This window comes from Lichenostomus cassidix, chromosome 2 (genome assembly GCF_008360975.1).
Source record: "Lichenostomus cassidix isolate B80296 chromosome 2, HeHo_3.0, whole genome shotgun sequence".
In the NCBI taxonomy this organism is placed as follows: domain Eukaryota; kingdom Metazoa; phylum Chordata; class Aves; order Passeriformes; family Meliphagidae; genus Lichenostomus; species Lichenostomus cassidix.
In genome coordinates, this window is record NC_139482.1 from 145,976,729 (window position 1) to 146,003,335 (window position 26,607).

Consider the following 26,607-nt stretch of genomic DNA (forward strand, 5'->3'; position numbering starts at 1 on the left):
AGTTGGTTCCAGGGTAGTCTGTATCCATGTGAGGTGTTTTACAAAATTTCAGACCCCAAAAAAGCTGTTTGGATCTTCTTTTTTGCACTGTGTAGTAGGTGTCTGTGCCCAGGGGCTGGCAGTGGGGCTGCAGGGTGTCTGCTCTGTGGGGAGAGGGTGCTGGACACAGAAGGTCCCAGCCAGCTCCAGTGACCCACCCAGGGCACAGCCAAGCTGGGGGAGACAGGGGAAACAGATTTCAGAAAGGGCTAATTGCATCAGCAGCAGAGGAAGAGGGAGACAAGAAGGGAACAGCAGTAGAGGGACTCCAAGGGGTGGCTGAAGAGGAGGGCAGAAGGGGATTCAGACCTGGGGCAGGGATTTCCCCCCTGACAGGCCTGGAGAGACCCCTCTTAAACAGAGACTGCCCTGCAGCCTGGGGAAGAGGAGTGAGGAGTGAAGGAATGAAGAGAGGACTGGTGGGAAAGTTATGTTTTAGTCTCTATTTCCTACTATCTGAATCTCTGTTGACTGACAATAAATTAAGCTACTTTCCCCCAAGTCGAGTCTGTTTTGCCCATGGTAGTAACTGGCAGATAATCTCCCTGTCTTTACCTCAGTCCTGGAGCTTTTCCACCCTCTTTTCTCCTCTTCTGGTGAAAAGGGGGAGGGAAAGCATGACCAGGGAAGGGGGCCAAGGTTAACCCACCAGGCAGAGATAGTTATCAGCACACCCTTGATCTGGATCACCCGGTGGAGAGGCTAAATCACATCACTGAAATCTCCCACAGCTGAAGCAGAAGGAGGGGACATCACTTCAGTCACTTCACTGCTGCACCACCATTTTTAAATTAGCACAGACTTGTAGGGTATCTGCACCCACAGGCTGCACTGTGACAGCATGGATTAAGGAAATACTGATTTAATGTCTTCTAGTCATACTCTTTCCCTTTTCCCTTCTGTGGCTTGATGCACCCATGGGTTGTTTCCTTTGTGAAAACACTTGCATAAGTGTGATCTCTGTGGGCATGAAACCCTCAGGTGACGCAGAAAATAAGTACAGTGGAAAAATGTACAGCTTTCTCTGAACTGCTTCTCTGAGAGCCCAAACAAGCCCCAGCACTGGTGTGAAGGAGGAGATGAAAATGAAAGTTACTCAGGGGCCTGAAGAGAAAGGCAATGAGACCATCCTGTGGCACAGAGAGACTGAGGTGTGACATTGCTTTCACTGAGACACAAAACTGTAGCTTAACTTTTTACAGAGAAAACACCCAGACTGGTAAATAAAGCAGAATAAAGTACATTCTCTGGCACTGAGATCATTTATCCCAGCAGCTTTGTTGCAAGTGAAAATACACACACCCATAAGAGAGAAGTAGCACATACATTGATATGAAACAGTGATTTTACAAAGTTGGGGGTGAATGTGACAGTGATTTAACACAATTCAATGGCAAGGCATCCTTGAGTGTTTACTGCATTGAAGATGGGGTCAGACTGTCAGGGAGAGCTTTTCATTGGCTCATGCATTCTCTATTCCTTCTCAGTGGGGAGTACAAGTATAGCTGGATCCAGACTTAATCCCAGACTTGATCAAGTAATTATGTCTAAAGGATTATATCTGTGCAATCAATCCTTTATCACTTATCTCAGATTTCAAAGTTTTCCAATTCACTGAGTATTCGACACAATAAGAATTTTCTTGGCCTTGAGGAGTAAGCTTGAGGTGTCACTGCTCAAGGGGAGATCCTGATGTTCAACCCAGTGCCACACTATGTCCACTGTTCATGGAGTGAGAGAATTGACTCAGTTATATTTGCATACTGACTACAGATATTAGTTTCTTCCAAACCTGGCTAGAGTCAAGCCTTGAGGAACACTAAGGTTAAGCAGGTGCATTGTTTAAATTAGCCCTTGGCTATTATGTTGTTATCTGTCTCCCCTGAATCCAATTTGAGTGACAGATAGATTCCAGCTGCCACTGGGGGTTGTCACCTGAGCAGGGTTAAGGGAAACAAAGGTCAGGTTGGGACAGCTTTGTTGTCCACACCATAAAACAGTCACTTTACTCAAAACAGTAAGGTCCTTTCCTAAGTGCCTAATTACAGCAGTCCCTGATCTTACTCAACTCCTGACTGCCCTCAGGCATTACTCAATGAAGTGCAAATTGACCCAAGCCATTGACCTGTCCATTATAAATTTGTTAGCATGGACACAGTCATATCTGTTCACTGCAATGATTTTTAGTGTCTCTTTCAGGACAAGCTCTCTGATTAACAGTCACAGAATTCAGCTTCAGATCAAAATAACTATTACAAAAGCATATAAACATGGCTATTGCCTAAATATTGGTATGTAAAGCCATGTAAAATATCACATATGTTTGAGAGCTAAGGAGATAGGGAGATCTGTCATTTAACCTGTGCCATTCTGCAGTGACATATGCTTTCAGTGAAAATAAACCAGAGAAATTCAAAGCAGTTTAAGATGTAAATCAAACAGTGTATTTCCATTATAGTTAGTTAAGTGAATGAATTTTCACCAGAGTTGGAATTCAGTTTCCTATGCAAAGAAGTCTGTCACCACCTAAGTTGTCTAAAGTTGCCAGAAACCTTCACATTGAACTGGCAAACACAATAGAGAACTTAAGCCCTTCTGGAAAGTGGCAGCCAAGCATGATACTGTAAACCATCTGAAATTACAGTAGATAGCTCAGGGTGAAAAACTGAATCAGGCCAAAAAATCTCTGAAGGTTTTGTAACAAGTGACAGTATTAAGAGCTTATATGGTAAACTGGGGCAGCAAGCCATCAATTATTTAAAATAAATTTGATCAGAATTTCCCTCTGGCACTAAATTTGAGTGAAACAGAATGGCCTCTGCTTTTCCTGTAAAACTCTCTTAGCCTCCAGATCAGAGCAGCCACATCCAAACTGCCAACTGGGAATGATTTCAAGTTTGCATGAAGGCCTAAAATGAGGCTGACCTAAGGCTGTCCCAGATTAAAATCATGCCAAAGTTAATCACAATTTCACTGTAGGTAGAATGAAACTTCAGAACCCATGAATGTTCCTTCAAGCTATTTAATTAAGTAGAAAAGATATAGTGAAGGGATTTATAATATAGACAAAAAATGGCTTCTGTACCTGAAAGAGATAGTTTTGCTCTCCCATCTTGGTAAGTGCCATTGGTGCCAGAGATGGGTTAAGACTAGAATTTTTTGACTGCTAAAAAGAAGGAAAAAGCAGGAATGTAGAAAATTCTCCTGATGACCAACCTGTAACTTCAAGAACATTAATAAAATTGGAAATCAGACTTAAGGACATACTTTCAGGAATTAAGCTTCCTTATTTTTTTATACTTTTCTGCCAATCCCTTTCTTCTTTTTGACAGCAGCATGGATTACTTTCCACTTCAGTCATCACCCTAACAAAAGCATCGTACTAAAACTGCTGCTTTTTCTTGCTACAAAAAAATCTCCGGCTCAGACATAAGGCCTATTTAATCTTAGTCCAGAGCAGTAATACAAAGGTTTTTCTTCTCTCAAGCAGAGGCTGCAAACCATTTGTTTAATAGATGCCTATCAGGAAAGCCTGTGATTCCTCATGTGTGAATGAAGCTATTAAACCCCAAACCTTATTACACAAATAATGTCCATTTTGATATTTCAAAGTACTTTTAGCAAGGTGCCCACAAGAGTGTTGTAAATGATCCGTAAACAGTGGAACACTACAGGGACAAATTGTAGATTGGGCAATTTATTTTCACAAAAGTTTACTGCCAAAGGAGAAACCAATCACCATTGAGGGTCACTTGAAGGCCCAATCCTGCAAAAGTTCCTCTCCTGTGTCTTCCTTGCTCATGCTGTGACACTGTCTAAATCAGGAAGATTAATCCAGTGAGTAAGTTATTCTTAGGTGAGTAAAGGGTTTGAGGTATTGTGTTTTGTAGATACAAAACAGGTATCTCCTTTCCATTCTTGTAGGTAATTCCCTCACATTTCTAGATAATTTATTTTATTCTTTCTGGCAGATAAGCCATCACCATAAGCATGAGGAACTAAGACTAAAAAAAGGAATTGCGACTTCAGAAAAGGAACCAAGCAAGAATTTCACACCATACTTCGTAAATTAAAAGAAAAATGAGTCACTTCTTGAAAGCGTAGATTTATTCAGTATTCCTGGCTTCCAGGAAGGTAGAAAGGTGAGGTAAAAAACCTATTTTCACTCAAGTGTATCATGTGCAGTGCTTTCAATTTATCCAAAACAAATTAAAAGTCTCTGAATTTCAGTAGTCGTTTTTTATATTAATTTTCTTTACTATATATCAAAAGAGGTTTTAATCCTGCACTTCACCATTTCCTGTTTCTAAACTGTGGAGATAGTATTTAATAGCACAGGATGATAACCTTTAAAATCCCACTACCTGGCACCAGCTGAGGTGACAGAACTGGTGATGGAGACTTCAAAAGGACTGTGGTTTCATGACATTTGTTATCTTTTTTTTAAGGTTAGGAAGGGACTGATTCTGAAGAAAATCAGCAGAAACAGCTTTATGTTAATCTATGCCACTGGTCAATTTTCTGTTCTTGAAGCTTATTTCAGAGTCCCTGTGGTGGGTTTGACCTTGGCTGGCTTCAGTATGCCCACCTAGCCACTGCCTCACTCCTCCTCCTCCAGAGGACAACAGAAGAAAACATATAAAGGAAGATTTTTTTTCCCCTCACATCATTTCTCACTCCCCTCTAACAGCTGCCACAGTGTTTTTAAATCCTTTTAAAATGTGTTGCCAAAGAGACCTCACCGGCTTTGCTGAAGAAGCAGCCTTTGGGCAGTGGTTGGACCATTTTGGAACCAGATGGAGCCAACTGTGAACAACATAGGATCAGCCCCTGCTCTCTCCTCACAAAAGCTTCCCCCACTCCCTAAATCTTGACTTATAAAAGAAAAGTCCCTCATATCCTTTACTCTGATATTAACCTCTACTACAACCTAACCTGCATTTTGGGAATGACTACTCAGCATCAGAGCATTTACATTCTGCTCTTGTATTAGCTCAAAATCCTCATCATGTGCCTTCAGACTAGGTTTATTTCCAAGTGCACCTGTGGCACAGTTGGAAACTGGATATAAGGATAATGAAAGCAGCTGTAGTCATGTAGCTGCTCCCCAGTGATTCTCAGACTGCCTCGTCGTGCATTTCTCATTAGGATGTGAATAACAGAAACTGGTTTGGTTTTTTTTTAGAGACACCTTCGGCATCATTATCTCACCCTTAAGGTTTGCATGCTAAGAATGAAATCAAATCCAAATTCAGTAAAGAAAGGTTTCCTCAGGACTCCAACCAATATTCAGTCTAGATTCCATGCTCGTACTCACAGGTTCTTCTTTAGTTTTTGCCATATAAATCTTCCCTTTTGCCAAGTACAAATCAGAAATGCATTCCAGAAACAAATCTGGAAGCTCAAAATCATTGGAAGACCAAACCAGATGTGAAATTTGTTCCACTCCTTGCAGAAGCAGTGCCCTCTACAGTCAGTTTTTCCTTTAGTGAAATTTGATTGGATGCCAAACCCAAAAGAATTTTATACGAATGAGTCTTACTAGATATTGACCTAATGACAGTTACTGGTCTTTGAAAAATATTTGGAACCCCTGAAGCTCTAATTGGGTATCTGTGGAATTAACTTTGAAGCTAGACCAGCTTTGAGATGTAGGTTGAGCCACAAAATATCCAGATATCCTTTTCAGACACAGTTATTCCATGCATCTATGATACTCCATTCTTCTAATCCCTAATAAATTGTTAAAAATTACTTTTTAACTAAAACAATAGCTGTGAAACACAAATAGAGTTATCTGCCAGCAAAGGGGACAGCTAATTCATCTGTTGCTGAACAGTATTTTCAGATGTAATCACAATGTTTCCTGCCTAGAATTATTGGCATCGAGCTTGTAAATGTATCCCCTAAGGGAGAAAAAACACTGTAAATAACTTGCCTTTAAAGAGGAGGTTTATTGGATTTTTACACCAGACAAGATGAGCTCTGGTTAAATGCTGAGTGATATTTATATCCCTGTACATCCAGTGATACCTCAGCAGCTATTTATTTATTCTTATTATTATTATTACTATTATATTATTTTTAAAATTTGTTTGTTTGTTTCAGCATTAATGAGCATAACAATCATTGGTATTCACTTCCAGTGTCTTTCTAGTATTCAAAATATAGACATATTAAATGAGGGTGAATGTGGCAGCTGAAAGAATAGTGTTTTCCAATTTCTTTTACTACCTCCTGAATTAAGGAGAAAAAATAAATGGAGGGGGAAGAAAGAGATGAAAACAGAGATGAAATTATTCTGCTGGTATTCATGTCCAATAAGACTGAATGGCCTAAGGGAATATGAGCAGGAGTTTTCAACATGCTCAGCTGAACTGTGAGTTGTTACCAGTTTATCAGGCAGTGCAATTTACACAACCCTCAAGGGATATCGGGTATGGATCAGTACAAGTGTCATGGGAGCACAAATATAGCTTAAATCTGCCACACTCTGTGGCACAGGATGCTGAAGTATTTGGGCTAAGAGCTTGACTCTCAGCTTGTCAGACACAATGTGCTACTTCAGATCCCTGGATCAGAGCATCTCAGAGCTCCCTGCATTTATATAATTTTTCAGCAACACTTTCACCCTGTTTATGCCATGGGCATGGACGCTATAATGCAGGCTGGCCTGATGGAAATTATGCTGGCCTGATTTTCTAAAGGCAGCTGCATATATGTGGTAAAACCTTTAAAAGTTATTTAGTCCTGTTCAAAAGGCGAAAATTTCCCCCTGGAGAAGTCAGAACACAATGTATTGCTTCTCTGAGAGAGCCTGACCTCAGATTTTCACATGGCCATTCTGTTTTTTGCAGGTAGCTATGTGCTGTAATTTCTCCCAATTTACGTGTCAAGTGTCACCTCTTCTTCTACCATATTGCAGAGGAAATAAGTTAGAGGAAAGTCCTCTTTCTCTGTCTTTATGAGATGAAAAGAGAGCTGCTGTTTGGTGACCTGCTCAGTCCTATCAGGCTGGGTTAGACAAATTGTTGGAACATTTGTAATACTGAGTTCTTCAGGTGGCACCCTTACGACAGGATTTATCTGACTAAATGTGGGTGCTAATGTGCATTTCAGCAAGTCACTTTCAATTCTCTTTACTGCCAGGGAAGATCTAGTAATAGAGGCAATGGAATTTAGAGTGTGATTCATCTCATCCTAAACAGATGCCTACATTTGTTCAGAGGAATTGCATCCTAAACTCCATTAACTGAATTGATCAGATCTCTGGTGATGATAACGGAAGCACAAATAACCAGTTCAAATTGTAGGTGCCTGTGCTGAAAGTCAGGTGAGATTGATGACTCCTACCCCTTGTTTCTGAAACCTACTCAGACTGAGGTGTATGTTGTACACTCAGCTGCTCCATCCTATTAAAACTGAGGTCCTTCCCTGGAGGATCTCTGTCTTAATGGCCATGGAAATCCCTGCAGTCTGGTGCAGAAAAGAAATTCCCATGCCTTCAGATTTTAGTGGGAAATTAATGCGGAGCTCTAGTAGCAGCAGCTTGAAGCTTAACTACTTTCGACCCATTTTGGAGGTAAAAGATCTCTTTTTTTCAGAGTTGATCCAAAATGCCCAGTGTGTAAAGAAAATAGAGAGATGCCATCTGCTTCAACAATGATTAGATCTTCCTAAAATAAGGATGGCCAGTACTTGAGTCAGAGCAAATGTTCATTTTCCCCAGTATCCAGTTTCCTGCTGTTGTAGGTGTAGTATGTGGAGAGTTAAGTGCAGTAACTGGGTGGGGATATATATGATACTTCCATCTTCTAGACCTTAGAAAGAACTCTGATAGATGTCAAAACATTTCTTGCTTAATTTTAAAACTTGCTGTTTGTGTTTCCTTACTTTGTCCAGGTTCAAACTGTTTTAATTAATACAAGTTCTGAGTAGAATTATAATATATAATTCTTAGTGGATGAAAGGCTTTATAATAGCTTTTTTTTTGTTACCAGTTTATTATTACTGACATGCTTACAGATTATTTTACTGCTGTACATTTTATCTCATCTGATGAGAGAGATGACTCTCATCTGATGAAAGACATGACACTGTCTCAGAATAAATTGCTTTACATATTCATATGCTGAACCTGGGAATCTATTTTCTTTCAAACAAGGGATTATTTAGTCTCCAAATAACTCTCTGGTCTTGGATACTACACATGAATCAAAGGTCAGTTGTAATTTATGATTAATTTTGTGTTCTTGACTTGAGTTCAATTTTAACAATGAAATTAGTGCTTTAGTAATTAAACTTATACCTTCACTGAAACAAGAAGAGAGTGTTAAAATCATGATACAACACTGCACATCCATGAAAACAGTGCTGGTAGCCTGGAATCTATTTTACAATCATTGTAGATTACATTTGTATCCAGGTAATGTCCCATCACTCTGACAGCAAATTGCACAGAGACCTTATACAAGTGAAATGCACATCTCTCTTAATTACTTGCATGTAAGTAGAAAAACATTCCCTAATTTTTAAAAGTGAAGTGTCAATTAGGAAAACAAGATCAGAAACACCTTTTTTTTTCCCAATAGTGACTTGTTTTAAATACTTCAGCTGTTTACTTTGACAAGTTGTATCTCCCAGTACAGGCTTTTTTCCTCTGCTATTTACTGTTTTACACGTTTTTGTCTCTTCTGCCTGTTAGTCTTTTACAATTCTTTCCACAGCTGTTGTGATATGCAAAATTTGTACAATTTTATTAAGGGCCCTGTTAGAGTCTTTGGCATGTTTTTAGCCTAATTTTAAGATGTGATATTCAGGCCTATTTTGGTGTCTGTTTCCTCCATATCATCACCAGGATATGTGTTTGTCTTCTGTACTTCCTTTTTCATGAATGGCACACAGATGCCAGTAGAGATGGTTTGCATGTCTGGTACTCTGCTATTTCTGCTCGTCTGCTTCCGAGATCAGCAGATGGAGATTGGGTAATTCTGTAGTGTTCTAAGTCATAAACAAGTTGGTATAAATATCCCTGTCTCAAATATTATGCTGAGGCTGCTCCATTTGAACTTCTGCCTCACTGGAGCTTTGCTTAGGGTTGGTAGCATATGCTGCATACATTTGGTTGGTTATTGTCTCCATCCTAATCAATATACAAATGCACATCTGGTGAATTGGTCTTCTAAATTTTATTCATTTTAGACTAGAACTGACTTCCATCTTGGGAAGTGCACTCCACGATTCAGTGTAAACTCAACCTTTATCCTTCCTTCTGTACTCTGATGAGCAAACTAATGGGAAATAGCATTATCCCTAACACCTGGTTATTGCCCATGAAAACTACTAGGATAGTTCTCATTTCCAAATTGTGGATTCTGACTCTTTGCAGCATTAGGAAAAACTTTTGCATCATTTGCATGCAGGACATACTCTGCTTTTGGCTACAAGAGGTGTACATATAAATCCAGATTTTTAGGGACAGCCACACAAACCACCACAGCAAAAAGAAAAAAGAAACCAGGCAAATACTTGGATATACTTTTTCAAAACTTGTGAAATAATCTCAGAACCTATCTCAGTGTGTCAGTTAGAGGCTGCTCAACCTTTAACAAAAATGACAGCTCAGGCCCTGGAGAACTCATCCTCTCTCATTGAAAAATAGGAACATTTTGAAAAACCTGCAGTAACATCTAGCACCTCCTTGTCAAGACCAATGCCCACTGTAGCCTGGAGAGCACAGTCAGTGCACCAGTTTTCAATAGTTTTTAGAAGGTTCCTGTCCTCTCTCCACCAAATGTCCCAGGCTGTGTTCATTTCCACTAGGTCCTCTCATTCCTTCTGTCCAACTATTGCCTGTGGGGCTGTTTTTATCTATATTATTGACTCTCCTTTTACCCCATAACACACGTGGTAAGCCCAGGTTAGCTCTCAGGTACCTTTCTCATGGCAGCCCAGGAACTGCAGTAGCAGAACTGGGGGGACACCAAGTAGAGAAATAGAAGAAAGGTAGCAAAGCGGAAAATTCATAATCCACTTTTTTTTTCCTGAAATCACTTCATGAAAAAACCAAAAACCTCAGTTTCAGTTTGAATAAATTCTTTCAGTTCTAATAAAAATCATAGTAGAGTCCAAAAAGATCGCATCATATCTACACTTCAAACAGAATTTAGACAAAACCAAGGTGTCAATGCACCCTGCAAACAGAATTACATTCTATCTGATCATGGCTGTACAGGGTGGCATGTTTGGTCTTATTCAAGTTTCGTTTTTTTTAAGCTAAGTAGAACTGAGAACAGAACCTGTCCACTTCAAAACACTGTAAAATAATTAATTTTATTTTAAATAATCACAACTGGCAGACTCAGAGAGTGTGAAGGAAGCAGGCTGAGAATATGCATCATTTGGATTGGAAAGGAAATTGAGTGTAAGAGGGTGTCAACAGAAAATAAAGAAACAAACGTTATACTTACCTGATCTGAGGAATGGAGGAAAACAACAATTTGCAATAACAGAAATAAAACCTTCTAGTCACAGATTGAGATAAGATAAGGATGTGTTTATATAGACCAGACTGCAATAATGTAAGCTGTTATATTAAAAAATTCAACATGAGAAAACTGTTATGACAATAAATATTTGATTACTTAATTAACAGGAAACCTGATAGCGTAATTATTTTTGTTTTCCTTTAGGACAGCATTGCAAAAATTAAAATAATCTACTAAACCTTGCTAAATGAAAAAAAAAAATCATTTCAGTGCAGTGGCAATATCTTCTTCTAAAGCAAAATTATACTTAGATAACTGTTATCTTTTTTTCTGTTATGCTTAATGCAATTTATCATTTATAATACATGAAGTGAGCAATAAATAACTACACCACAGTAGATGAAAAAACAGACATCAATTTTCATGCAAGACAAATTTGGTTAGAAAAGAAGATATTTTTCAAAAATTGAGAATATTTTATGAATAATAATAACAGTGATTTTCCCTTTTTCATCACATTTCCTGGCACAGTTTTAATGAGGTTTTAACAATTACATAATTAGATGAAAAATGAAAGCTTTATGAAGTATTTTGTGTTTTCAAAAATATTGATAGATTTATTTGAATAACACAGTATTTGGAAAGGTCTATATTAACCAAAAGCAAGCAGAGAAACTAAACCCCCACTCCACAAAAAAACCGACCAAACAAAAAAAATACTCCAAACCCCAACAACTATGAAGTAATCAGCTTGGATACAGCAGGAAATGTGATGAACTATGGAAAACAGACCCATTTAAAGCTAGGCGAAGCAGAACATATTTTCAGAATATTCCCATTATTAATATAATTGGTTTCTCTTGGCTCAGTCAACTGCAGCAATTTTTCTCATGGTCTGAGTACTGAATTGCACTGAAGGGCATCAGTAAGCAGCAGCAGCAAACTGCATGGAGGACTTCTGAGCTGAGTGTCACCCACACTGTGAGTGGGAAGAACTCTCCCATAGCCTCCACAACCTCTCAGCCTTCATCTATCGCAGAGTCACAGAATGGTTTGGGTTGGAAGGACCTTAAAGTTCCTCCAGTTCCAACCCCCCTGACATGGGCAGGGATGCCACCCACTAGATCAGGTTGTTCAGAGCCCCATATGGAAAAAAAAAGATTTTTTTTCCATCCTCCGAGCAACCTTTCCTGCCGTGTGTTGACCCTGCGTGAGGAATTATACGCAGTTGTCAGTAGAGCTGAGCTGTGCTGAGGCACTGTTACTTGAGGGATGTCAGTGTTTGCTCACTGCTTACTCACTTTTTCACCTGAATGCTCATTCCCACAAATAGATATAAAAGAACAAAATGTTAAGGTTACTACTGGGAACTCTGACACATGCAGGTGAAATCCATGATGATGACAAACTTCCTCTCCTAACTTTTATGTTTCTTTGTGTCTACAGTCTGCTCTGCATCAGCATAGGACAGTGGAATAAATCTGTTTATCAGCCAAATAATTATTGTAACATGTTGTTACCAATAAAATGGTGTCATAAAATCATTTTAAAAGCATGACCTCACTTTGGTAGATGACATAAAATTGAATAGAAGGATGCAGCTAACTTTTGTTTATTTTCCTTCTTTTTTAAAGAGAAATTAATAATCACAGTTTACCACTGCAAGGGAATGGGTCCAATCTGACCAGGATCAGCAATGGTACTGTGAAATCTGGAATTACTCCAAGTCATACATAGAACAAAGTTAATTCTTATCCCTGTATTTTTTACTGAGGCTTTACTCTGAAATACCTGTGCCTTTAGTGCTGGTGAAAAAGTAAGGGGAACATGAACTTTCTTTTCATCCATTCTATAAATTTCCCAGATCATAATTTCCTGCTTAAGCTCAAATTTTCATGTGTTTTTTATTATCATTTTTATGATATCTCTCTGCAAGGATTAAATAGCCTCTCAGCTACATTTAACTGTACTATAATATTCAGAGCAAGACCCTGCGACCCTGAATGAGATCTAGATTAGCAGAAGTTTGTAGTGCTTTTAATTGCTCACAGTTTAAGAATCAATGTTTCTCAAGCTCTTGCATTACTCTTTTAGTTCTATGTGCTTTAACCCTCTGTGTGAAATGAGGTGAAATATTATTTAATTATTTCATTTTTTTGTCTAATAAACCACTCACTCCATAAGCTGTTCCTTCAGTATAAATAAAAGGCATTTAGGAAATATTCACTGACTTGGAGGGGGGACTTTTGGATAGCTGCAAGATATTCTTTTATATTGTAATTATCCTTGTTCCATCAATGTGATAGAAAATATAAAAAGCAATCTGCAGGTCAGACCACTTGGACTGCTGTAGCACTGAATTCTGGGAGAACAAGGAAATTATTCAGAAGTGAAGAGAAAAGGTAGCAGGAAAACCTAAGAATAGTGGGAAAAAACCCTCTGCAATATTAAATGTAGGAGTTAGTTTTATTGAGAAATAGGAAGTCAGCATTCCAAAAATATTTATTACTAGGAGAGGGCTTTTACAGGGACTGATGCTGCTAAACATTTCAGTCAGAAATCAAGAAGAAATTGCAAAACTGCCTTTGATTTTAAATGTTTAGACATGTTTGTGTGCTGTCATTAAAGATCATGGCAAATTCCCACTCACTGTTAAGCAGGGGCTCATCAGAGGTGTGAAGAGCAAAAGCACCCCTGGCTGTAGTGACCACGAGATGGTGGAGTTCAGCATCCTGAGGACGAGGAGAGAGATCTCCTTAGAAGTGTCCCATGGGATGAAGCCCTGTACAAAAGGGAGGCCCAGAAAAGATGGTTAATGTTGAAGTATCGCATCCTCCAAGATCAAAAGACCTCCATCCCAGTGACTAAGAGGTCAGGAGATCCCAGTGCAAGAAAGACATGGACATTGTGCAAACTGTTCCAGAGGAGCACCATGACAATGGCCAAGGGACAGGAACACCTCTCCTGTGAAGAAAGGCCAAGAAATCTGGAATTCTTGAGCCAGGAGAAATCTTGGGAAGACCTTATCATGGCTTTTCAACATATAAAATAAACTTGAACGAAAGACAGAGAAACACCAAGGAATTCAGGGACAGGCAAGGGGCAATGGATTTAAACTGAAAGATGGTAGGTTTAAATTAAACATAAAGAAGAAATATTTTTGTGAGGGGAGTGATAAGATACTGGAACAGTTTGACCAGAAAAGCTGTGGATGCCCCACTACTATGTCTTGGAGAAAGAGAGAATCTATTAAAAAGGCTGGACTGATTTAGGGGTTTTGTCTGCAAAACAGTGAAAGAGAACTCAGGCAGCTCAAACATCTGATAAGTGTATTGGATTCAGATTCAAATATTAATTCTTGGAATTCAAGAGCATTCTAATGTAAAGTATTAATTTTGCTCCTTTTTGGTGGCCCTTGTCTTGAACAACCATTCCCACTGAGTGTTTTAGTTTGAGGTCTTACACTTATCTGTTCCTATTGCTTTAACTACACCTTAACTCCATTAAAATAAATGGTAATTAATTACAGCTAACAGCTCCTGACAGTGTTATGACACCAAGTTATGTTATGATTTTACATTTATAGCATAGTTCTGGACTTAGGAATACAGTGTTTATGCCCTAGCAGAGGATGTACAATGGACAGCCTGAACCCACCATTAATCATTGGTCTAGGAAATCTCAGCTGCACTACTGAATACATCCATAGATCACTGTTCACATACCCAGAGCCATTGTAAGACTGTCTGTGATAAGGTCATGAAAAATCAGATTATGTGATTCAAGTAACAATAAATCTCTTTTTGAATACATATATGACATCTTTTAGAAACAGAAGGAAATGATTAATGAAAGATTTGAAGACAAATGGGAGTTACATTCCCATGTTCTTATTTCCTTGTTTTTTCTTCTATTAGTTTTGTTGCTCAATGGGGTGAAAAGAAATTAAATATTAGTATATTACCTAAAAATATGATGATTGGAAATAGTAAAGAGATGGAGTTAGAGACAGAAACAAAGGACTTAGATATACATTTACGTGCATTAAAAACCTTTTTCCAGTATTCCTAAGACAGAATGAAATTTCTATCTCCTCCTGGGTTATCTGCAAGATTTATCTTTGCTCTGAACAGGTAGGATGTAAACCAGGATGTGAACAGATCACAAGACTTAACCTCAGGGTACTGAATGGCCATGTTGGTTAATATCACACTGAAATAGACCTATTCTTATAAAATTGGAGACAACTTCATTGTATCATCCTTTAATATACATGGAGTTCAATCATATTAAAAGTTTTGCCCTAGAAAGTCACACTTTCACTTATTCGGAAAATGATGCTAAACCTTCAACCTCTATAATGACTTTAGCAAGTAATCCACCATATTGAGCACTGCTGACATCCTCATAGCCTTAATTCACCAGAACCTAACTTGATAGCCAATCTTACACCTGGATTAATTTCAACCAATATTAGCATTTTAAGGGGCTGTCTTTGTTGGTTATCTCAGACCTTGCTTCCAGTAAAGAGAAGTAAACTTTGAAAATGGTTTGGGTCTTAGATCAGTCAATCTGGATCAAGATTTCTCTTTCTGTGAGACAATTTGAAACAGTCATACTCATAATTTTAACGTCAGTTATTGTCTAAATGTAGAATGAGTTGGAGTCTTAATTTTCACTAAATCATATTTACAAGGCTGCCTAGATCTTCACAGTACTCCATTGCTAATGAAATGCTCAAAAATCCTCTTAAGGTAAATCCCTCAAAGTTTTTTAACTCCTTTTTCCAAGCTGGGCAAAGAACATCTTCCACACTGGGCTGTTTCAGCCCTCTCTCTGCCAACCATTCCCTGGTACTTACATAGGGATCACGAGGGAAAGTAAAGGTGATGCCAGTGGAAAAAGTCTGAAATGCTCCTTTCAATGCCTCGTGGGTGATTAAAAAACATTAGGCATTAGTACCTCAGATATTAGGCAATGTTGATGGGGATGCTACAGCTGGTTGGCAGCACCCAGAATCTTACACTGGGATTAATATGATATTAATGGCTTCTCCACGATCCATCTAGGGTAATTTTTAATGTTTTGTAACATGCTTTTATACATTTGTTCCTCCCTTGATCCTCAGCTCCATCCATGTCTCCACTTTTCAAGGTCTCCCCTGTTTTACAAGACCTGCATTTCTCTATCTATCATCATGGTGTTAATCATAACTAATGCATTCTGCATAGAACAACTGCTTGTTATTGTCACCTGTATAAAACTCTGACTCATGATAAACAAAAGTAAATCAAATTAATTACAGACACCTGGTTAATTAGAGAAATTGCTGTCACAGACAAATCAAGTTCAACAAAGCTGCAACCAGGTCAGGAAAAGTTCAGACAGAGCAAAGATGATGAGTCTCAGTCCCGAGGCTTTGCAAACTTACTGCAAAGTTTACTTATGACCTAATTACTTCTGACCTGCTCCTGCCAGGAGCTGTTCTGAATGGCAGGATTACACAGTTAAAGTTTAGCCAATAGAGATTCATCTGGGAATGTTTCTTAGGAAGATATAATTTGGGCATTGTTTATTGCCCTCCAGAGAAGCCTGTTATTTCCACAGAGCAATATAAATCTGTAATGTTTATCCCAAGAAATTTAGTTGCTTAAACAAGGCAAATTTCCCTGGAGATTTAAATGAAGCTTGAAACCAAGTTTAGGCAGCAGCTTGTGTCCAAGCCCTCTGTTGTTATTACAGCTTTCTCTGATGGTTTTTATCTTTCATGTGATTCCTGTGTTGTCACTTTATCTGTAGCATACTGGACTGTTGGTGCTTTGACAATGCCCTTAATTCTCTTAACACAATTTCTCAGTTTTCTCTGCTTTTAGACATTACCAAATGCTTCATTATTTCTGTTTACAGTGCCTTCCTGCCAGCAAGTTTCAGAATTGCAACAACACCTCCCCTGCAACCATCCAGCATCCTTCACCTTCAATGATTAGCATTAGACCATCCATATGGGCTTTGCTTTGGAGCCATCTTGTAGCTGTGGCCACCAGTCAAGGGGGCGTGGTCCATATGTTGGATACATTCCACATTTCCTTCCATTAACATTCAGTCCCTGAATAAACAGAATTGTGAAGGCAATTTTATTAAGTTCTTTGTCTCAGCGGTGGAACATTTTTGAAGCTGTCTCAAGACCAAGGCTTGAAATTAAGGTATACAAAATTTGCATATTTATTTTCTGAAAAATAATAATTCCCAAGCATGAACATTCTGTCTTAGCCTGTGTATTATTCTCACCTTTTTTTTTTAAGTTCACTTAAAAAGTTACTCAAGTAAACTCAGAAATGTAACAATTTATGACTGTTTTAAAATTTACTTAATAGCAGGTGAGCATTGTAACTGCTTAAGTAAAACTCTTAGCCTTAGACAGAGGTTAGCAATTAAAGATTTTTTTTGCTATGCTATTTCCATTCCTTCCTTTGATCTCTCCTTTCCCTTGACCCTAATGGCCTGCAAATGGGGAGTTTTCAACACATAACTGTTGTGACACAATTGTTATTAGCAAGGTAACTTGATGCGCTGGTGTGAATTCTATGAATTTTTGGTTCAGACAGCCTCACCATTTCCCAGATCTGGAAGCCAAGTAGAACATCAGCCTTTAGCAAAATATGTTAGACATCTAGACATAGGCAACAAAAACTGAGGGCTCAGTCTAAACCACAGTCTCTGTAAACCTTAAGATAAACCAAAATGTTTTATAAGATAAACCAAAATGTTTTATAGGATGTTGTCTAAAATCCACCGACCAAGTTGTTTAGAGTTCTGCTGAGTACAATTAAGGTTTAAGCAGTCAGCAGATACATTAGATGTTAGAAAATATCCATAATGCCTACAGACACAAGCATGTAGATATCTAATTTTATGTGGCATCATCTCAAACAAATCCATTCTTACTGCCTTAAGTCACACAGATTTGATTAAAGAGTATTTTGTGGTTTTGTATATTTATATTGAAAGGTAAAACTTCCCCTCCCCCGAAAAAAAACCCAACTATACTAACAACCACTATCACTGGATTATAAATTTATTAAAGAAACTGGATGGTTGCTAGAAAATTAACTGCTTTTTGCTTTCTCTTCTGTTGCTGAGGGTGCAACCATAGAAAAAGAGACCAAACTATCATTATAATTTGGTTATTTCTATTGGTTGAAGCAGACCCTGACAGGTTCTGATGAAATTCAAAGCTGAATGTAAGATTAATATTTCTTAAGAAAAATATTCAGCATTGTTGCTTTGATTTTAAGCCCTACACACCAAGCTAAAGTGACAAAAGTGTTACACTTAAATGAGAATTCAAACTTTTTCAATTATGATTGCAGCTTCCAAATACCAGTCTTGCACAAAGCCAGCATAGGTCCTACTCAATTTCCATCTCAGTCCTAACCAACTACAGCATAACCACTCTGTCTCCATTAAGAATGGAAAAAGAAAACTACTTCTTATCCATGCTCAGTTTAGTAAGGGATTCAAAGGAATTGCATCAGAAGGCAGGAGAAAAAAATATTTTCTGTTTGTGTCCTGAAGCTTTTAAAATATCTACAAAATTCTGCTACCTATGGAAAAAAAAAAACCTTAACACACTTATAGCCTTACTTTATAGTTGACATTTCAAAAACCTTCAGCTTACTGATAATGGCACAGAGAATTTTCTGACTGGTACATCACAGCCATCAGAAAAAGAGAGATTTCTTCAGAAATCACAGAAGAAAAGGACAATTACCTATCTGGCTTTCAAGCGGGAATCATTTTACATCTATTTGCTTTAGCACTTGAGACATTTCAAGTCATCGTCATAAATCTTTTTCCAGCATCACAGTGGTCAATAAACCTAAGTGTGACCTTGTGCAAAATATGCTAGATTTTAATTATAATGGTATTATGTGTTAGATTAGGGCTAAATGTATTGTGCTGTCACCCAATATGTCAAAGTTGGCAAACATAGCAATGCTTGGCCTGCAGCTCATTTTTTTTCTTGTAATCTGTATCATTGGCCTGGAGCCTGATGCCTGAAGTTTTAACTTTTTTTTTTTTTTTTTTTTTCTGCAATGCACTTGTTTTGTCTTCTTGGATGTGAATGAGCCAAGCACCAAAATATTACATTATTTGTCAGAAAGTGTTTGTGTCTATGTATGTGCTGTTACTGGCTAATACCTATACCATAATCTATGCTTTTTTTGGTTTGGGTTTTTTTTTTTCTGTTTAAAGCTAAAAAAATCACAGATTAGTTTATATTTTCAAACTTTCCACGTGTCTATGTACATAACCATATTGTATATCTTTCTAGATATAGATGGACATTTGCATACACTGATGAAGACTGAAAATGTTTGTATGCTGCACAACATTACAGCTAATTGTTTCATTTTATAAAATGAATTACTACTGCTGGTTTTTGCTTTATGAAAGATAAAATATTCCATTGTTTTATGAAGTTTGGAGAATTTTTTGCTTGGGAACTTTAGCTAGTGGAGAGAACAGGAGGAGGGAAGAATTGTCCAATGAAAGCACACTTCAAACTTCCATGGAAATCTTAGGAGTAACTGGTGTGAAGCAAAGTAACCTAGAAAGAAAATCCTTGCTCTGAAACAGACTGGGTGTGATTTCCTATGAAAATTCAAACATAATGATATGGCTGATATTGGGTAACTCAGACTCATATTTAATATTTGGAAAAAAAGAGGAAAACAAAAAAAGGCATATATGAGACCCTGCTCTGGAAAAGAACTCTGAATTCAGAATATACTTCTGCTGCTGGCTGATAACTTTTGATGTTGCAGTGAAGAAATTTCTCAATCTGTTTGTTGTTCTTGTTACTCATGAATGAAATAAGATCAACAGCAACAGAGGACTTCTTATTTATAATAAAATAGAACTACAAAGAGTATGAGTCTGTTGGGGGCTGACAGGAAGGACTGGTCTACTATATCTGAAAGGAACTTACTTTTTGACAGGCAATAAATTAATTGATCTTCAATCACCTCTTCAGGCCAAACAGGGATGCATATAATGCAACTTTCCCTCCCCCCTTGTCTGTTTGGATTATCACTCTGCATGTAATACCAAGCAAGAGACACCCTTGATTTTGGAGTGAAACTGTAACTTTATAAATAATTTACAACAGCTCATTCTTCTGCCTTCACCTGGTTTCCTCCCACAGTCAAAAATAATTAGAAAGTAATTAAGCCATCAAAAGCAAGGCAGGACTAAATTACAGTAAATTAAGCTACTAGATAGCTGGTGAGAGTCTCAGCTGCTGTAGGAGTTAAAGATAGAAAAGATGGGAGCAAAAATTATTGTTTTGGTAAAATCTCCCCACTGTGTTTCATGTAAAGCAATGATATGTCTTTTGAGAACTATCTAAAAGAATTTTAAAATATGCCTAGAATAAGGAAACTAAATACCACTTAACTTATCACCTCTTCAGGCATTAAGAGTGAAAGTTTCCCTGAGAGGCTCATTTGCCCTGTAATTTTCCACTCACCATTTTTCATCTCCTTTACTAATTTATTTATTTGTAGCTCCCTGCTCCTGATGTCTCCAAAACTATGTTTTCTGAGACAAGGAATAAAGAAGTAGGAAAGGTGGGAAGGATTTAGGGAGAGTCATGGAGCAGTGCTGGGAGGATAAACCCAGGCAGGCTGGAAACAGGGGAGTAGACAGCTGCTGAGATCAGGATGGAGAAAATCCTGTCAGAACTGTATAAGCTTTTTATCAAAATCCCAAAGTCTTTTCCCAAAGCAAGATCCCAAATCTTTGCTTTATCTACTTTTTTTCCCCATTTCCAAGAGACTCTGCCTGGCTCTTCTCCAGAGTTTTGTTCCAAACTCGTATAATATATGATCCCTAACACCCCAGAGGGATTGTCCTGTTCATTCCTGGGTTCAGTGGCTGTTCCAGCTCAAGCTTTTCAACAGGATGACAGTGCATGGGGCCACATGCCAGAATCCCTCTCCCTCTTCCTGCCACTTTACACTGCTCAGGGAACTGCTGAAAGGTGTGTAATTCTCTGTGGCACACAGGAGCTCTCACCTGATGCCAAGCAGCACAAACAACTCTCCCACCAGCTGCCTTTCTGCACGTTGCTAAGGGAGAGGAGCAGCAAACAAGATGAAGGGGAACCTGTGCTCTGTCAGGACACAGAGACTTGATGGCACCACGGGATCTGGGGGATGTGTGAATGGAGCTCACAGGAGTGCAGCCACAGAGCAGGAGGACATTCCCAGCCGGGCTTTAAGCTCATTACTGCTGGCAGTGTTGCTCTGGCACTGTGCTGCAGTCTGGAGGCTCAGATGCTTTCCCAAGATCCCAGAAAGGCTGCACAGCCCATGTGAGCTCTGACCTTCCTGCACACCACTGACCTGTAGTACCTGAAATGCCTCATTTTTACACTGTTCAGATATCACTTCCCAGTGAAATCTGTTGATTTCTAAGCAGATACTGCTGCATCCACCCATCAGGTCTGGATTTCCTGACCTGTTGGCCAGCACTGTGACAGCTACAGTCCTGTGTCTTCCTTCCTTGCTGTGCAGTGTGTATTGATGGCCATTGATTTTTGCCTTTTTTCTTTTATATATTTTCTGTATTCATTACACATATATTTGTATCTCTGTAGCCTATTATTGTATGAGTATCTCATACCAGTAGTTTCCCATCCCCTTTTCCTAGGCAGAAAGACAAAACACACTCTAAGGGCCCCTATCCTGTCTTGGTTCTCCCTGGTACCATGGTTGAAAACAGCTCTTCAAGACATATTTTCATAAACAAAGTACAGCTAGTACCAAGGTGGGGCTCCAGAAAAATGTTGAACTGGAAGGGGGAATTACCTCATCACCGTTGCTTCTAATTGGGAATTCTTGTCAAGTATGCTAACTTGCTAAACTTATAAAACTGCATTCATCCTGGGGTGGGGTGGGGGGCTTTGGTGGACGTTCTTCCATATCTGCCCCTTGGAGTTAATAATACTATAAATAAATACCAGTTTTCATATTACCTCCTATGCTATTATCTTGAAAGTGTGCTGTTTCATTTCTAGGGTCTTTAAGGTATCAGTATCAGCACCACAAACTAGGACTACCCTCTTGCCTCACCCTTGCTGTGGTTCTGCAGCTCTGGTCAAATTCTAATGCAGCAGACATCTCTTATGAGCCACCTTCAAGCTGCCATGCTGATGTGGATTTTCCTTCTGCTGCTTTACCTTTACAGAGCTGAAATCTTCTGTGTGAGGTTTTCTGCAGCCCTATGGAATCCAACTCAGCATTGGACCACTGAAACATCAGGGGGGATTTTTAAAATTCTGGCATGCAAAATATAACCTGCTGCAGGTAATGATGTCTCTGTACTTGCACTCCAATAGATAGGAATTGTTTGAAAACCTCCGTGTTGCAGAGAGAACAGTGAATTGGAAGAAGGAAAGTCTGTCTCCATTCATAAGTTTGAATGATTAGACAAATTGAGGTCTACAAATCCAAAACTTATCTACAGGATATGGTTCATCTCTATATTTTGAAGTAGTGGATTTATAATACAAGCATGAGTGTACAGACAAATAAAGATTTTTGATCACTTTTTTCTTCCCTCAAACACTCAGCCTTTATCAATGACATGGCCACTGTCAAAAACACCCAAAGCTAAAACCACTATAGACTGGCAAGGTGATAGCTTGCCAGCATCAAAACAGGGAGTTGGAAATGTCTCAATGAGAAATAAAAAGCCAATGTAAAAGACAGTATCCAAGAAATTTATGGACATACTATCTTCTGGAAAGTCTTATCCATATAGTTGCCAACAAGAAAAATTGTCCTCTGCCAACATGGGGAAACAGTCTGGATGGCTACAGTGAAATGTTTAGTTCGTACCAACATATCACAACAAGAAACACAAATCTGGCTCTTTTACCCAAGACAAATGTAATCACGATAATACTAAAAATGTACCAAATTAATGCCAGATATAGGTTAAGATTCCTTTTCCTTCACTATAAAGACAGAAAAATCAGGCTTTTAGTCTATGCTACTTGCTTAAAATCATTCCATACAGAGAAACAGAGAGTTCTTGAAGACAATTTATTTGGTTCCAACAGCTTGGCAAGATTGTTGGAAAAAATTTCTTAATCTGAGAATGGCAGTTCTGGACAAGCATGTGGATCTTTGCTGGTGGAAATACACCCAGTTACTTGTGGCATACACAAACAAAAGCAGGTTTCAGACTGCTCCTGTGACTTATTAAGGTATCCTTACCTTCTAAACTACTTCTATTGAATGTTTACTCCTAGATTAAATGGCAGACAGAGAATGATCCCTGGTTCTGAGGAGAGCGAGTGGTATGGCCATGTGTCCATATTGTTCAGGGTTATTCCTCTTTAGAGCAAACTAACTACACCTGGACCATGCAGCCCTTAACCTTGCGTCTCTTCTTGGCTTCATTAACTCAAAAAATAAAAATAATATATTTTTTGTATGTTAGGTTGTATTTAGTTAGTTGATTGATTCCTTGGCTGGGTTCTTTTTTTTTTTTTTTTTTGCTTGTTTGTTTTAATTGACAACAAGTACAATGATGCTGTGTTCACTGCAGATCACCACATTTTTACAACTCTATGTGAAGCCATATGGTGCATGTGAGTGTGCTTGAGAATATGAAACATGACAGGGCAACTAGGAAGTCTGTGGAAGGGGAGGAAACCAAATCTTACACGGTGTTTGAGATTTCCCTTGGAGAGACCTAGTTGATAATCCAAAATAAAGTGTTAGAATAAGTTTGTCTTTGAATTCAAATTGCGACACAATTACACAAATACAGATATCTATTTTGTTGGAATTCTTAATATTTTATTAAAGGTTTAAAATTTCACAGATTTGAATCTTCAGTATACTCCAATCACTTGACTAGAAAATCTTTTTCTCTGACAAATATGTGATACACATTGCGACAGCTGTTAAAAGCTTGACAAGTTTAGAAGGGTCAGTTTTATCCCAACATGTATGATTTTAAAAAAATAATTAAAGTCTGAATGTTTTAACGTTCAAAGTTAACTGAAAAAAAAAATCAGTCAATCTCTATTAAACATAAATATGATTCTTTAGAGAAAACAGAGAGGCAATTTAATTGTTTTCCAGTCACTGGTGGTAGATGTCTTGCTTCTGTGCTGTTGCTCCCTTGTTCTTGGTGCTTACTGAGAAGGGAAAGGAAGGAAAAAATCCCTGTTCTTCTAATCTTGTTTTCCAAGCGTAAGAGTATCTGTAGTTGGAAAATGCCCACAGCCTGCTGTCCAGCAGAGATGAAAGGTTACCAAGGCCAGGCTGGGTGGGGTTTTGAGCAATTTGGTCTCGTAGAAGGTGTCCCTGACCATGGTAGGGGATTGGAACTGGATGACCTCTAAGGTCCCTTCCAACCCAAATTATTCTGTGCTTCTATGATTCTTTGTTTATATTATTCTACCTTTGAGAAATCACCCCTGGAAATGGAAGAACTATCCTTGTTCCCAGTTCAGAAGTCATGACTGCCAAAATTGGGTTCAATTCTTCCTAGGGATGGAAAAACTCCAGAAGTACATCCATGGAGACCACTTTCTTAATCACATTCTCATCATTAGTCATGGATTTAAGCACCACGGAAATAATGCAGACACATCTCCTACAGCTGGAACTGTGAAAGGAAATGTTGAGGAAGAGAAATTTTCTGAGGGCTGGTATTTCCTGTTAGGCTCAGGAAATGCCTTGAGCAGAAAATATTCAAAGGCTAAGAGAATACTCTGGGCAAGTATGTCTGCCCTGGTCTTACTCTTTTTTGGGTCTGCTGGTGCCCAGTTAGACACAGGAGCTTGGGTCAGATAGATTCTTGTCCTGGTTGTAGAGATGGGGGAAGAGTTTAGTGCAGTGTGGACACAATCTTGATCTTGTTTTTGTTCCTGGTGGTAAATGTCTTTTTTGTGGGTAAAACAGCTCTCTTTGTTACTTTTGGTATTAATATTGTTGTTATTGAGCATTTTTTTATTCTATTGCTTTTTGCTTTCAGGAGATTGTTATCTCAACCCATAGTCTCTGTTTTGTGCCTCCCTTACTGGAAGGGGAAGAGAGAAGGGAAGTGGCTGATTTGGAGATTAGTTTCCTGCTGGTCTTAAACCACCACAAACAGTTTTACATTTTTATGCTTTTAAGGGATAGTTTGTGGTAAGAAATTCAGTAAGCTGTAGAACAGAAAATCTTGGAGCTTTTATGGAAAAGCAGTAATGCAATTCAAAGCAAAAAAAAAAAAAAAAAAAAGACACAGAAATTCAGCAGTACTGTTACTGATTTCCTAACAATCAATCTCTTGGGATGTTGAGGGTCTGTATTTCCCCTCACCTCCTCAAATGAGGAATGGAAGTCTGTACAGCAGCAAATGTAATTGCAGCACATTTCAGTTGAGAGACAAAGCTTCTGAGGGGAGACAGAAGACTTTATTTGTCTTGGGCATTGGGAAGCCAACACAGATTTCTCGTACTCAATTTACTATGAAAGAAATGGCAACTATTATCTGCAAAGCCTTCAGAAGATTATAATTAAAGGAGACAGGCTTGAAAGAGGATTTCATGTTTCTTTCTATAGACAGTGCTGCCAATTGAAGAAGCTACAGTACTTTCCTATAGAGCCAAAGCTGCTCCTAGACACATAATACTCAGTGATTTAAAAGCCCACACCTACAGCTTTCCCTCTTGCATCATAAATTGATTGACGATGACAAGTGAATAAGATTATCACCTCATGGGGACAACCTTCAGCTTAAATAAAGGATAAAACCACTTATCCTCCTCTAGTTCTCTCACCTTCTCCCAGGAGAATATACAAAGTGTCCTAAAAGCTAGCTAGCTGAAATAATAATCCAAGCTTTAAGTTGGAAACTGTCAGACCCTAGAAGACCTTTCTGTCTGCACCTTGAATCTACTTGTTTTTTCCCAAAGCCAAAGAGGTATTTTTGCACTTTTTTTGCTCAAAAAAATGCAAAATGTGTCTCACTCATTTGATTCTGGATAAGAAGATTTTTAAATTTTTTCAAGCGAAGACTTTTTTCCCCCCAAACAGCCATTGTACAAAAATCAAAAATTTTCTGATAAAGTTTGTTTTAGGTTATTTTTTTCCCAAGCTTTAACTACTTTACATGCCAAAAGCCATATTTGTGCCTGAATCTAGGATATAAGCAAATGTTTTCTTAGTAATAAAATTTAATTACCTTTCATATTCCAAGGCTAATCCCCTCATAGAAAAAGAATTATTTTTAGTGTAGCTTTGTTTAGCCATTGCTTCAGTAAGTGGTAAATATTTACTCCTAAGACTGTCTGTGTGGGGCTAAGATGCTGACTGAGGTTAAACCACAAAAAAAAAAAGGAGTTTTGTTATGTCTGGCACAAAGTTCAAGGTACTCAGTGACATGAGAATGTGCACACACTGCAGCAGTCTCGTGGGACCATAGGCTACAGATACAGAAATTCGGAGGAACAGAGGTTTGGGGAGTCCCAGCAGATAGAAATGAGGCTGAATCTTCTCCTCTTGTGAAAAATTGTGTGATACCTGACCTCTTTGTTGTCTCAGTCACAAGCTGAGGTGTTCAGTATCTGACCTCTGGAGGTGCTGGCCATGCCTGGTGGTGTGAAATGTCAGTAGGAGTTTTGATACTGGCACATACAGCATCAGATATTCTCAAAACTCAAGTAATAGCTTTTAGGTTTTTTCTAAGATACAGAAGACTGATTTATTTGATAGTTTTGAGGTGTCTAATAGCATATACAGTATAATTAATGATCAGTAATAGCAATTACAAAAATCTGATAGGAAGGACCATTTCTGCTGTGTGATTGCTAGATTTCTGTCTAACCCTGGGAAAGAAGATGTTATGTGATCCTTATATATATAAAAAAAAATTCCCTCAGTTTACATGAGTGTGAAGAAGGTTGCACAAAATAAATTTAACAGATGCCTTACCTCACTTTTTTTTTTTTCCTTCTTCAGTTTATCCTCTTGAAGTTCTTTTACAAAAAAGAATATTATTCTGTTTTGGG

General features: G+C 38.3%; 1 long non-coding RNA gene across 1 annotated transcript; it reads right to left on the reverse strand.

Moving 5' to 3' along the window:
* Positions 1–1,384: 1,384 nt before the first annotated feature.
* Positions 1,385–25,839, reverse strand: LOC146442464 (uncharacterized). Its single transcript, XR_014849612.1, has 3 exons — positions 25,782–25,839; positions 13,177–13,308; positions 1,385–3,850 (listed from the first exon to the last, which is right to left on the reverse strand). It is a non-coding gene; the product is annotated as an uncharacterized LOC146442464 (long non-coding RNA).
* Positions 25,840–26,607: the final 768 nt, after the last annotated feature.